Source organism: Salmo trutta, chromosome 1, assembly GCF_901001165.1.
Source record: "Salmo trutta chromosome 1, fSalTru1.1, whole genome shotgun sequence".
In the NCBI taxonomy this organism is placed as follows: domain Eukaryota; kingdom Metazoa; phylum Chordata; class Actinopteri; order Salmoniformes; family Salmonidae; genus Salmo; species Salmo trutta.
Window position 1 is genome coordinate 77,718,645 of NC_042957.1, and position 13,895 is coordinate 77,732,539.

At 41.3% G+C, this 13,895-nt stretch overlaps 1 long non-coding RNA gene across 1 annotated transcript; it reads right to left on the reverse strand.

Annotated features, from left to right (window-relative positions):
* Nucleotides 1-8: 8 nt before the first annotated feature.
* LOC115208303 (uncharacterized) lies at nucleotides 9-13,194 on the reverse strand. Its single transcript, XR_003881141.1, has 4 exons — nucleotides 12,116-13,194; nucleotides 11,362-11,460; nucleotides 279-395; nucleotides 9-42 (listed from the first exon to the last, which is right to left on the reverse strand). It is a non-coding gene; the product is annotated as an uncharacterized LOC115208303 (long non-coding RNA).
* Between the last annotated feature and the right edge of the window lie 701 nt (nucleotides 13,195-13,895).

The following is a 13,895-nucleotide window of genomic DNA, read 5'->3' on the forward strand; positions in this document are numbered from 1 at the left end:
TGACCACGGAGAATCTCTGGCTCTGATCTCTCCTGTTGGTTTCTGTGGACAAAACATCCAAGGAGTCCACACACACAGACACGCACGCAGACACGCACGCACGTACACACACAGGGAGGGAATGTTGTGTTTAATATTATTTTAGGACTATGAAAATGGAAAAAAACGATTAGCCTATGGATTATGAAAACAACAAACAGCAATGGGAAAATGGGAGAGGAGAAATGACTAGAGAGTGTTGTTTAACTCACTGACCATGACCCATGAGTTCTTATTACCTTTGTTCAGTAGAAAAGTCTCCCTCTCTAAAGAGTATAGGTAGCTCCATAGACTGGTCACTCTTCATGGACACACAGCTGGGTACAGGGGAGGCTGGTCTCTCCTGCTTGATTGGGCTTCAACACAACAGAGACAAACATTACGTCTCTCATCTACTCCAAGCTCAGATGGGGTAACATAAGAAGAGTTTCATTCCAAAACCGCTATACAGTGCATTCAGAAAGGGTACGAATACTTATGTAAATGTGATATTTCAGTTTTATATTTTAGAAATTTGCAAACATTTCTTCAACTGTTTTTGCTTTGTCATTATGGGGTATTGGGTGTAGATTGGTGAAAGAAAAAACAACAATTTAATCAATTTTAGAAGAAGGCAGTAACGTAACAAAATGTGGAAAACGTCAAGGGGTCTGAATACTTTTCGAATGCACTATACAGCGAGGGAAAACATTATTTGATCCCCTGCTGATTTTGTACGTATGCCCACTGACAAAGAAATGATCAGTCCATCATTTTAATGGTAGGTTTGTTTGAACAGTGAGAGTCAGAATAACAACACCAAAAATCTGAAAAATGCATGTCAAAAATGTTATAAATTGATTTGCATTTTAATGAGGGAAATAAGTATTTGACCCCCTCTCAATCAGAAAGATTTCTGGCTCCCAGGTGTCTTTTATACAGGTAGCGAGCTGAGATTAGGAGCACACTCTTAAAGGGAGTGCTCCTAATCTCAGTTTGTTACCTGTATAAAAGACACCTGTCCATAGAAGCAATCAATCAATCAGATTCCAAACTCTCCACCATGGCCAAGACCAAAGAGCTCTCCAAGGGTGTCAGGGACAAGATTGTAGACCTACACAAGGCTGGAATGGGCTACAAGACCATCACCAAGCAGCTTGGTGAGAAGGTGACAACAGTTGGTGTGATTATTCGCAAATGGAAGAAACACAAAAGAACTGTCAATCTCCCTCGGCCTGAGGCTCCATGCAAGATCTCACCTCGTGGAGTTGCAATGATCATGAGAACAGTTAGGAATCAGCCCAGAACTACACGGGAGGATCTTGTCAATGATCTCAAGGCAGCTGGGACCATAGTCACCAAGAAAACAATTGGTAACACACTACGCCGTGAAGGACTGAAATCCAGCAGCGCCCGCAATGTCCCCCTGCTCAAGAAAGCACATATACATGCCCGTCTGAAGTTTGCCAATGAACATCTGAATGATTCAGAGGACAACTGGGTGAAAGTGTTGTGGTCAGATGAGCCCAAAATGGAGCTCTTTGGCATCAACTCAACTCGCCGTATTTGGAGGAGGAGGAATGCTGCCTATGACCCCAAGAACACCATCCCCACAGTCAAACATGGAGGTGGAAACATTATGCTTTGGGGGTGTTTTTTTCTAAGGGGACAGGACAACTTCACTGCATCAAAGGGACGATGGACGGGGCCATGTACCGTCAAATCTTGGGTGAGAACCTCCTTCCCTCAGCCAGGGCATTGAAAATGGGCCGTGGATGGGTATTCCAGCATGACAATGACCCAAAACACACGGCCAAGGCAACAAAGGAGTGGCTCAAGAAGAAGCACATTAAGGTCCTGGAGTGGCCTAGCCAGTCTCCAGACCTTAATCCCATAGAAAATCTGTGGACGGAGCTGAAGGTTCGAGTTGCCAAACGTCAGCCTCGAAACCTTAATGACTTGGAGAAGATCTGCAAAGAGGAGTGGGACATAATCCCTCCTGAGATGTGTGCAAACCTGGTGGCCAACTACAAGAAACGTCTGACCTATGTGATTGCCAACAAGGGTTTTACCACCAAGTACTAAGTCATGTTTTGCAGAGGGGTGAAATACTTATTTCCCTCATTAAAATGCAAATCAATTTATAACATTTTTGACATGCGTTTTTCAGCATTTTTTTGTTGTTATTCTGTCTCTCCCTGTTCAAATAAACCTACCATTAAAATTATAGAATGATCATTTCTTTGTCAGCGGGCAAACGTACAAAATCAGCAGGGGATCAAATACTTTTTTCCCCTCACTGTACGTATGTACTGTCCCACAAAATTGCTAAGCATAGCAAGCCATTCACTGAGGGAGAATTCATAAAATAATGTTTAATTGACTCTGCAGCAAAACTTTGCCACGAAAAAAAAGAGCTATTTGAAAATGTTGCCCTGTCAAGACGAACAGTGACACGGCGTGTTGAGGACATCGCAGAGAACATGGAACAACAATTGAAGACAAGGTAAAGGATTTCACCTATTTCTCCTTGGCCCTGGATGAGAGCAGTGATGCACGTGACACGGTGCAGTTGTTGATATTCTTACGAGGCATAACCCCAGACTTTGAAATTACAGAGGAGCTTGATTCAGTGCAGTCAATGAAGAGCACAACCACAGGGAAATATTTATTGGAGGAGGTTAATAAGCGTGTGGCAAGGCTGGGACTGAGTTTTGAGAAGTTCTCCAGTGTGACCACTGATGGGCGCCCAAACTTGTCAGGAAAAAACGTTGGCCTTTTGAAAAGGATACAAGATCAAGTAGCTGAGCTGAACCCAGATCAGAAAATGATTTTCCTGCATTGCGTTATTCATCAGGAGGTGCTCTGAAAATGTGTTCTGAAAATGAGCCATGTTGTGCATACAGTCACTAAATTTGTAAACTTCATAAGAGTAAAATCTATGTGGATGTCCCTCAACTGCAAGATAAAGAATGGTTGGCTGATTTTGCCTTCACCGTGGACATCATGGCCCTCATGAATGAACTGAATTCCAAACTACAAGGGAAGGGCCTTTTTGCAAATCAGATGTACAGCCTTGTCAAAGCCTTCAAGGGATAATGACTCCTCCAATGACCCGCCAAGTAGAAGCTAACAATCTCACCCACCTTCCGACACTACTAGTCTGTTCCCTATCAGATGACCAGCGGGAGAAGTATACATTATTGCTACGTGCTTTGAACAGTGAGTTTTCTCGTCGTTTTGAGGATTTCAAAGTGTTGGAAAATGACATGCTGTTGGTATCCTCTCCTTTCACCTTCAATGTGGTTAACGCTCTCACTGACCTGCAATTTGAGCTTATCGATCTTCTGGCTGATGCAGTGATTGGAGAACTATTCAAAACAATGTCACTGACGAGGATCTATGCATCTCTCGATGAACAACAAGATTAGGAGTCATGCTCAGAAGAAGGTGTTTGTACTGTTTGGGTCAACCTACAGTTGAAGTTGGAAGTTTACATATACTTAGGTTGGAGTCATTAAAAATTGTTTTTCAACCACTCCACAAATTTCTTGTTAACAAACTATAGTTTTGGCAAGTCAGTTAGGACATCAACTTTGTGCATGACCCAAGTAATTTTTCCAACAATTGTTTGCAGACAGATTATGTCACTTATAATTCACTGTATCACAATTCCAGTGGGTCAGAAGTTTATATACACTAAGTTGATTGTGCCTTTAAACAGCTTGGAACATTCCTGAAAATGATGTCATGGCTTTAGAAGCATTTGATAGGCTAATTGACATCATTTGGGTCAATTGGAGGTGTATGTAAACTTCTGACCCACTGGGAATGTGATGAAAGAAATAAAAGCTGAAATAAATAATTCTCTCTACTATTATTCTGACATTTCACATTCTTAAAATTAAGTTGGGGATCCTAACTGACCTAAGACAGTTTACTAGGATTAAATGTCAGGAATTGTGAATAGCTGAGTTTAAAATGTATTTGGCTAAGGTGTATGTAAACTTCCGACTTCAACTGTATGTACAGTTTACATACACTCAATTAGTATTTGGTAGCATTGCTTTTAAATTGTTTAACTTGGGTCAAATGTTTTGGGTAGCCTTCCACAAGCTTCCCACAATAAGTTGGGTGTCACAGTCGTGTGCTTGGAGTCATTGTCCATTTGGAAGACCCATTTGCGACCAAGCTTTAACTTCCTGACTGATTGTCTTGGGATGTTGCTTCAATATATCCACATAATTTTCCTCCTCATGATGCCATCTATTTTGTGAAGTGCACCAGTCCCTCCTGCAGCAAAGCACCCCAACAACATGATGCTGCCACCCCCATGCTTCACGGTTGGGATGGTGTTCTTCAGCTTGCAAGCCTCCCCCTTTTTCCTCCAAACATAACGATGGTCATTATGGCCAACAGTTTCATCAGACCAGAGGACATTTCTCCAAAAAGTACAATATTTTTCCCCATGTGCAGTTGCAAACCGTAGTCTGGCTTTTTTTATGGCGGTTTTGGAGCAGTGGCTTCTTCCTTGCTGAGCGGCCTTTCAGGTTATGTCGATATAGGACTCGTTTTACTGTGGCTATAGATACTTTTGTACCTGTTTCCTCCAGCATCTTCACAAAGTCCTTTGCTGTTGTTCTGGGATTGATTTGCACTTTTCGCACCAAAGTACATTCATCTCTAGGAGACAGAACGCATCTCTTTCCTGAGCGGTATGACAGCTGCGTGGTCCCATGGTGTTTATACTTGCGTACTATTGTTTGTACAGATGAACGTGGCATCTTCAGACGTTTGGAAATTGCTCCCAAGGATGAACCAGACTTGCAGAGGCCTACAATTCTTTTCTGAGGTCTTGGCTGATTTCTTTTGATTTTCCCATGATGTTAAGCAAAGAGGCAATGAGGTTGAAGGTAGGCCCTGAAATACATCCACAGGTACACCTCCAATTGACTCAAATGATGTCAGTTAGCCTATCAGAAGCTTCTAAAGCCATGACATCATTTTACGGAATTTTCCAAGCTGTTTAAAGGCACAGTCAACTTAGTGTATGTAAACTTCTGACCTACTGGAATTGTGATACAGTGAATTATAATTGAAATAATCTGTCTGTAAACAATTGTTGGAAAAATTACTTGGGTCATGCACAAAGTAGATGTCCTAACCGACTTGCCAAAACTATAGTTGGTTAACAGGAAATTTGTGGAGTGGTTGAAAAACGAGTTTTAATGACTCCAACCTAAGTGTATGTAAACTTCCAACTTCAACTGTATCTGCCAACACAGTCATAAACATGATGTATTGAGCTGTAATATGATTCTGGCCGCGATGGCCAAAAAATATTCTAATGTGGCTCTCCATGGAAAATATTTGCCCAGGCCAGTCATAGACTCTCAGGCTCCAGTGGTGGGGGATGGGGGATGGGGAGGGGAGTGTACAGCTTGGGGTTGTGAGGTGCTGATAACAGTCAGCCTCAGCAACAGGGAATTCATAACAGAGTTGTTTCCCAAAACCATCGTTATAAATGATGCAGTTGAATACGCTCATAATCTAACGCCTGCCTCAGACCACTCGTAGAACAGCTAAGTGAATCTTTAAATGTTTTTTAGCCCTCCCTTGTCACTTTATAGACAGAAGATCTCCGCTAAACATAGAATCACATGGTTTATCCGTCTCTCAGTGACCACTGATAACTTCAGAACAAAGTTGACTACAACTACAAAGTTGCCAAAGTTGTCTTTGCAATTGATACAAACAAGCGACGTATAAAGTATCAAATGAAAACCAAGATGACTGTGTTAAACAGTTAAGCCTATTTCAAACATATTGATGTTTAGCCTGGAATTAAGTTGAGGACGCTCAACCAACGTGAGTCGAGGTCCAACCAAAAATTGTAATTATCACTGAAAAGGAAAAGGTGCAATGCTCGCTCACCATAAATAAATAATTGTTTTATTTAAGCAAGTTTAAAAAGCTTAACACTCCGACCTTCAGCAGAATAATCACACAAAGGGAATGAACAAGTTCATGTAGGGCATGGGGAACACAATTAGGGAGAAACTCTTCAGCTGGTGGTGCTAATGAGAGAGGGTGTGGTAGACTATACAGGCTGGTCCTCAGGGTGAGGGCTACTGTGGTCAATGTCTCCACCTAGTGGTCAAATACAGTAATGGAACCTGAACAACAGTTAGGGAGACAGAGCAAGCATAACTCAACTGCAGTAGATATAACTGATTTAAAACCATTCCAATAAAATAAACAACAGGTCTAACACAACTGATTGGGACAATAGTGAGCTAGTGAGCTTTTTCCATCAATGAACAAGAAGTACAAATGCCTCCAATAACCAAACTATGACCCTTCAAAAAAACATACTATAGTCCTTCTGTAGGTTAAGACCTCTGGGACTAAACATACTATAGTCCTTCTCTAGGTTAAGACCTCTGGGGACTAAACATAATATAGTCCTTCTGTAGGTTAAGACCTCTGGGGACTAAACATACTATAGTCCTTCTGTAGGTTAAGACCTCTGGAGACTAAACATACTATAGTCCTTCTGTAGGTTAAGACCTCTGGGGACTAAACATAATATAGTCCTTCTGTAGGTTAAGACCTCTGGAGACTAAACATACTATAGTCCTTCTGTAGGTTAAGACCTCTGGAGACTAAACATAATATAGTCCTTCTGAAGGTTAAGACCTCTGGAGACTAAACATACTATAGTCCTTCTGTAGGTTAAGACCTCTGGAGACTAAACATACTATAGTCCTTCTGTAGGTTAAGACCTCTGGAGACTAAACATACTATAGTCCTTCTGTAGGTTAAGACCTCTGGGGACTAATACTATAGTCCTTCTGTAGGTTAAGACCTCTGGGGACTAAACATACTATAGTCCTTCTGTAGGTAAAAACTTGAGGGGACTAAAGTAAACCAAATAAAATGAGAAGATATATATACATCTATATCTCTTCTCATTTTATATATATACACTGCTCAAAAAAATTAAGGGAACACTTAAACAACACAATGTAACTCCAAGTCAATCACACTTCTGTGAAATCAAACTGTCCACTTAGGAAGCAACACTGATTGACAATACATTTCACATGCTGTTGATCAAATGGAATAGACAACAGGTGGAAATTATAGGCAATTAGCAAGACACCCCCAATAAAGGAGTGGTTTGGCAGGTGGTGACCACAGACCACTTCTCAGTTCTTATGCTTCCTGGCTGATGTTTTGGCCACTTTTGAATGCTGGCAGTGCTTTCACTCTAGTGGTAGCATGAGACGGAGTCTACAACCCACACAAGTGGCTCAGGTAGTGCAGCTCATCCAGGATGGCACATCAATGCGAGCTGTGGCAAGAAGGTTTGCTGTGTCTGTCAGCGTAGTGTCCAGAGCATGGAGGCGCTACCAGGAGACAGGCCAGTACATCAGGAGACGTGGAGGAGGCCGTAGGAGGGCAACAACCCAGCAGCAGGACCGCTACCTCCGCCTTTGTGCAAGGAGGAGCAGGAGGAGCACTGCCAGAGCCCTGCAAAATGACCTCCAGCAGGCCACAAATGTGCATGTGTCTGCTCAAACGGTCAGAAACAGACTCCATGAGGGTAGTATGAGGGCCCGACATCCACAGGTGGGGGTTGTGCTTACAGTCCAACACCGTGCAGGACGTTTGGCATTTGCCAGAGAACACCAAGATTGGCAAATTCGCCACTGGCGCCCTGTGCTCTTCACAGATGAAAGCAGGTTCACACTGAGCACATATGACAGACGTGACAGAGTCTGGAGACGCCGTGGAGAACGTTCTGCTGCCTGCAACATCCTCCAGCATGACCGGTTTGGCGGTGGGTCAGTCATGGTGTGGGGTGGCATTTCTTTGGGGGGCCGCACAGCCCTCCGTGTGCTCACCAGAGGTAGCCTGACTGCCATTAGGTACCGAGATGAGATATTCAGACCCCTTGTGAGACCATATGCTGCTGCGGTTGGCCCTGGGTTCCTCCTAATGCAAGACAATGCTAGACCTCATGTGGCTGGAGTGTGTCAGCAGTTCCTGCAAGAGGAAGGCATTGATGCTATGGACTGGCCCGCCCATTCCCCAGACCTGAATCCAATTGAGCACATCTGGGACATTATGTCTCGCTCCATCCACCAACGCCACGTTGCACCACAGACTGTCCAGGAGTTGGCGGATGCTCTAGTCCAGGTCTGGGAGGAGATCCCTCAAAAGACCATCCGCCACCTCATCAGGAGCATGCCCAGGCGTTGTAGGGAGGTCATACAGGCACGTGGAGGCCACACACACTACTGAGCCTCATTTTGACTTGTTTTAAGGACATTACATCAAAGTTGGATCAGCCTGTAGTGTGGTTTTCCACTTTAATTTTGAGCGTGACTCCAAATCCAGACCTCCATGGGTTGATAAATTGGATTTCCATTGATTATTTTTGTGTGATTTTGTTGTCAGCACATTCAACTATGTAAAGAAAAAAGTATTTAATAAGATTATTTCATTCATTCAGATCTAGGATGTGTTATTTTAGTGTGCCTTTTATTTTTTTGAGCAGTATATATTTAGTACCAGTCCAACGTTTGTACACATCTACTCATTCCAGTTTATTTTTACTATTTTTGTAGTATAATAGTGAAGACATCAAAACTATGAAATAACAGGTATGGAATCATGTAGTAACCAAAAAAAGTCTTAAACAAATCAAAATACATTCTTCAAAGTAGCCACCCTTTATCTTAATGACAGTTTTGCACATTCTTGGTATTCTGTCAACCTGCTTCACCTGGAAAGCTTTTCCAATAGTCTAAAACAAAAAGCAGCACTTGTTGGCTGTTTTTAGTTCACTCTGTGGTCCAACTCATCCCAAACCATCTAAATTTGGTTGACGTCAGGTGATTGTGGAGGCCAGGTCATCTGATGCTGGACTCCATCACCCTCCTTTTTGATAAAATAGCTCTTACACAGCCTGGAGGTGTGTTGGGTCATTGTCCTGTTGAAAAACACACGGCGGTTGGAACCAAAAACCTAATACTTTGCCTCATCAGACCAAAGGACAGATTTCCACCGGTCTAATATCCATTGCTCGTGTTTGTCGATCTAATGTCCATTGGTCATGTTTCTTGGCCCAAGCAAGTCTCGTCTTCTTATTGGTGTCCTTTAGTAGTGGTTTCTTTTCAGCAATTCAACCATGAAGGCCTGATTCACACAGTCTTCTCTGAACAGTTGATGTTGAGATGCATCTGTTACTTGGACTCTGTGAAGCATTTATTTGGGCTGCAATCTGAGTCAGGTAACTCTAATGAACTTATTCTCTGCAGCAGAGGTAACTCTGGGTCTTTTCCTGTGGCGGTCCTCATGAGAGCCAGTTTCATCATAGCGCTTGATGGTTGTTGCGACTGCACTTGAAGAAACGTTCAATAGCCTAGTTAATCATTAGATTACTTCTAACACAGTATGTTTTGCTCAGTCTGGCAGTTACCCAGAACTATCAGAGGCTCTCTCTTGTGGCTGCTGCTGATGACAACTGCATATAAGTTGTTGTTCTACATCATAATAATCATGTCTGCATAGCATTTTGGCATCATTTTGGCTGATTAACTCATGCTTATTTCTGAAGATTAACTCAGGTTTTCGCCCAGCAGCAAATGAGTTGGAGTTTTGGCAGGAGTTGGACATGTGGACGAAAAGTGTTCGGTTTGAATCCCGGGCCAGTAGCTGGAAAATACGGGCGGAATTGATATGACCACTGGAGGGCTGCTGTGTTCACATCCTCAAAACAATCACCTTTAATTGGGCCATTGAGCAAGGCCCTTAACCCCACAACATGTTCTCCATCCAGGGGAGCTGCACTGCAGCTTGAACCTGTGGTCGTCTCAACTGTGTGTGTGAGGTCTGCTGTTTGGGGGGTTGAGAACGGAGCAGAAGACACATTGCTGTTGTTTGCTGTAACTAATGAACAAAGTTGTACTGTACTGTATTGTATTATACTGTACTGTATTATATTGTACTGTACTGTATTGTAAAGAAGTCAGCCAGAGTTGACGTGGGCCTTCATTCAAACGAAGAGATACCTCCCTGGACACCACTGGGTTTGCATATAATTAAGATCAATTCTACCCCCCCCCCTAATACACAGTAATTATTTATTTTTATTTTTATAATAATAATAATATATTATACACATTACATTTTGGATAGATAGTACTCAGACAGTAATGACTATAACCGATCATGATCTTTTGTAGTAACCAGGTGTAATCCCACCCCTCTGCTCCTCTCGCCCAGCCCACCTATCTCTGTAGAACATCCTCTTTTGATGTTCACCTGACATATATTTTTCAACTGTGCTGTGAGTTACATGCATTTTAACCTTTCTAGTCTCATAGTATCCACAGACTGTGTTAAAGATACAGATTTTTCATAAGAGTATTATTCTATTGTTGATTGACTGACTATGGCTTTCCAAATACCCCAGCACTGCTATTTATAAAGATCATTTAAAACTAATATTGTGATTTTTCCTCCATTCCTATTTTCCTAAAAATTATATTCTTAGCAAAAATGTGTACTATTTAATAGTAGTAGCCATAATTCATAAATAGCACCATGCAGGGTTCTATATGGAACCATTTTGGTTCAGTGAAGAAGAACCTCTAGAGTTCTGATCAAAGAACACTATAAAAGGGATTCTATATAGAACTTTTAGTGATTCCATACATTAAGCAAGATAGAACCCTTTTTGGTTTAAACAGGAGTGAACAGCATGTTGATATAACGGTGCCTTCCCTGTGGCTCAGTTGGTAGAGCATGGTGTTTGCAATGCCAACATGGTGTGTGCAACGCCAGGGTTGTGGGTTCGATCCCCACGGGGGGCCAGTACAAAAAATAAAATAAATGCATGAAAATGTAATGTATCCATTCACTACTGTAAGTTGCTCTGGATAAGAGTGTCTGCTAAATGATGTAAACGTAACGGTAATATTGTCTGAATTCTGCTTTTAACAATGATCAGAATTAGTAAAAACAATAAGGTAATGCATGCCAACAAACTAGGAAATAATTAAGAGTAGGCAAAATGATGTGTGTGTGCTGGTGAGACAACCACATATCACAGTAAATATACAGGATACAAACATTTAATTCCAGCTATGTAGCATTTTGCGAAACAAAAATTCATACACAAATCTATGAATTAAATTCTTAGAACAACAGTATTTTACAGACACATGAAGGTACCCATATCAATAATTTCTGATGAAAAATGACAAATGTGAAATATAACGTATTGAAAATAAAGTCTTTATAAGTTCTTAAACAACATTGTCATCTCACCTCTTAGCCTTGGTGTCATGTTCCCCAGAGAGACTCATTTCAGAGGCAGGGCCCCCCTCCTCTCTCTCCCCAGAGAGACTCATTTCAGAGCACTGACAACTAAACAGAGATCCAACATGTTGGTTGTCGTTAACACAGTGATAACTAATTATTGAATGTCAATTGTTCTCTTTTATTCATTATCTCTTAGAAATAAAGCATTTGCTAACAGACACATCCAAACAGTCAGGTGATTTAATGAATCACATAAACATGTAGTCGTGACTGATGTGTTTCACCTCTTCTCCATGTAGTGGAGCTGTTGATAATAATATCTCACTTTCTCTTTTAATCATTTCACTCATTCTAGTGTGTTGCTTTGTTCTACAGGTATGCTATTATTATGCTATTACTAAATATAATTCATAATAACAATGTTAATCATACCAAATTACACAAGAAACAGGAAATCATTGTAATTTTGAAAACAACAAATGTTCTGATATTCTGTCAGATGATTTAGAACTATGATACATTAACATTTTTACAAATTGTAAAATAACCACGATATACGAATCCTGTAATACGAGATGTTTTTGAATTTTATTGCCTTCGCCCAGTTAGCGCCATTTTGTATGATTGAACTGTCACATACCTCTCCCAGGTGAAATGGACTGTTAGATTTGACTGTTTTACTGTCATTCACTATACTAAGACAACATCATACATTTAATGTCCCTACACACTTTACAATAATCCCTGGGAAGATTCTTACCTTGTAGCCTGAATTCACAAGCAGAACATGTCAAGTCATTGAGATAGTGTCCGTTGTGCTGAGGGAGCAGCTTCCTGATGACAAGTGGCTCTGTATCTATGTTCTAGGTACAGTTGATCTTTAGATGCAATAATATCTGGTCAAAGTCTAGTGACACAACACCATAGTATATCATAAACATAACAGTAGTTTAACCTTTGGCCAGTAGAGGCCATGGCAGATTATAACATGTAGAATCATTATGATGGATCCAGTTTCAACACATCTCTAACTTTGAAGTATACAGTGGAGTCCCACATTATATTACCCTTTATAACCTCAAACCAACTCTTAGTGTCCTGATTCAGATCTGTTCAAACCAACTGTTAGTGTCCCGATTCAGATCTGTTTAAACCAACTCTTAGTGTCCTGATTCAGATCTGTTTAAACCAACTCTTAGTGTCCTGATTCAGATCTGTTTAAACCAACTCTTAGTGTCCTGATTCAGATCTGTTTAAACCAACTCTTAGTGTCCTGATTCAGATCTGTTCAAACCAACTCTTAGTGTCCTGATTCAGATCTGTTCAAACCAACTCTTAGTGTCCTGATTCAGATCTGTTTAAACCAACTCTTAGTTTCCTGATTCAGATCTGTTCAAACCATCTCTTAGTGTCCTGATTCAGATCTGTTCAAACCAACTCTTAGTGTCCTGATTCAGATCTGTTTAAACCAACTCTTAGTGTCCTGATTCAGATCTGTTTAAACCAACTCTTAGTGTCCTGATTCAGATCTGTTTAAACCAACTCTTAGTGTCCTGATTCAGATCTGTTTAAACCAACTCTTAGTGTCCTGATTCAGATCTGTTTAAACCAACTCTTCTGACTGTCATTGTCATGTCATGTATATCTGAAGGAGTTGGCTGAAGCACGCACAGATCTGGGACCAGACTAATGTATCTGTGGGTTGCCAGTTAGACTGTTTGTCTGGTCTCTGGTCTGTGGTCAGCAGTGGTGGCTGGTGGCATGGAGGACAGGCTCATAATAATGGCTGGAATACAATGAATGGAATGTATCAAACACACAAGTACAATTCCACTCACTTCATTCCAGTCCTTATAATGAGCCGTTCATCCTCCCCTTACCAGCCTCCTCTGGTGGTCAGTGGGCACAGCATGGTTGGGGTCAATAGTGACCATGGTGTCTGTTGTCTTCGTTTGTAGGAGGCTTCCACACCCAAGACCAAGTGATGTCATCGGCAGGCGACCACCAGGTACAGTTGTCCCAGGGTCCAGGCTTTGGGCTGCCAGGCCAGGCAATATATCTCAGGATGTTTTAGCATAACTGTTGTCACACAAGTGTCTCTAACAAAGTTTGTATGAGTTGATCTAGAACAGCCTGCCTGAGTCGATTGGTGAGATGGAAATAGGACTCCTCCCACCTGTGACTGTATCAACCCCAGTAGGGAGGCGCTTGTTCCTGGACACTTCATTAGACACACCATTAGATGAAAAAGATGTCTGTTTCCATCCACTCAGCTCTGCTTCTAGTACTGGTTTAGCAGTGATAACCACAGCTCTGACTCAGCCCCTTCACCACAAATAACAAATACAACAACAAAATATTATTTATAAAATGTGATGTTTTTATATGTTTTTTGAACACTAATTGTTAAACAAGCATGATATATTGGTTATGAATAGAGCATAACTAATGCTGAGTGACAGTAATTGTTGTTTTATATGTTTTACAATGTGTTTATAGTTTATTATGTGTTTAAAGTGTGGAATACAACGTCCTTTCTT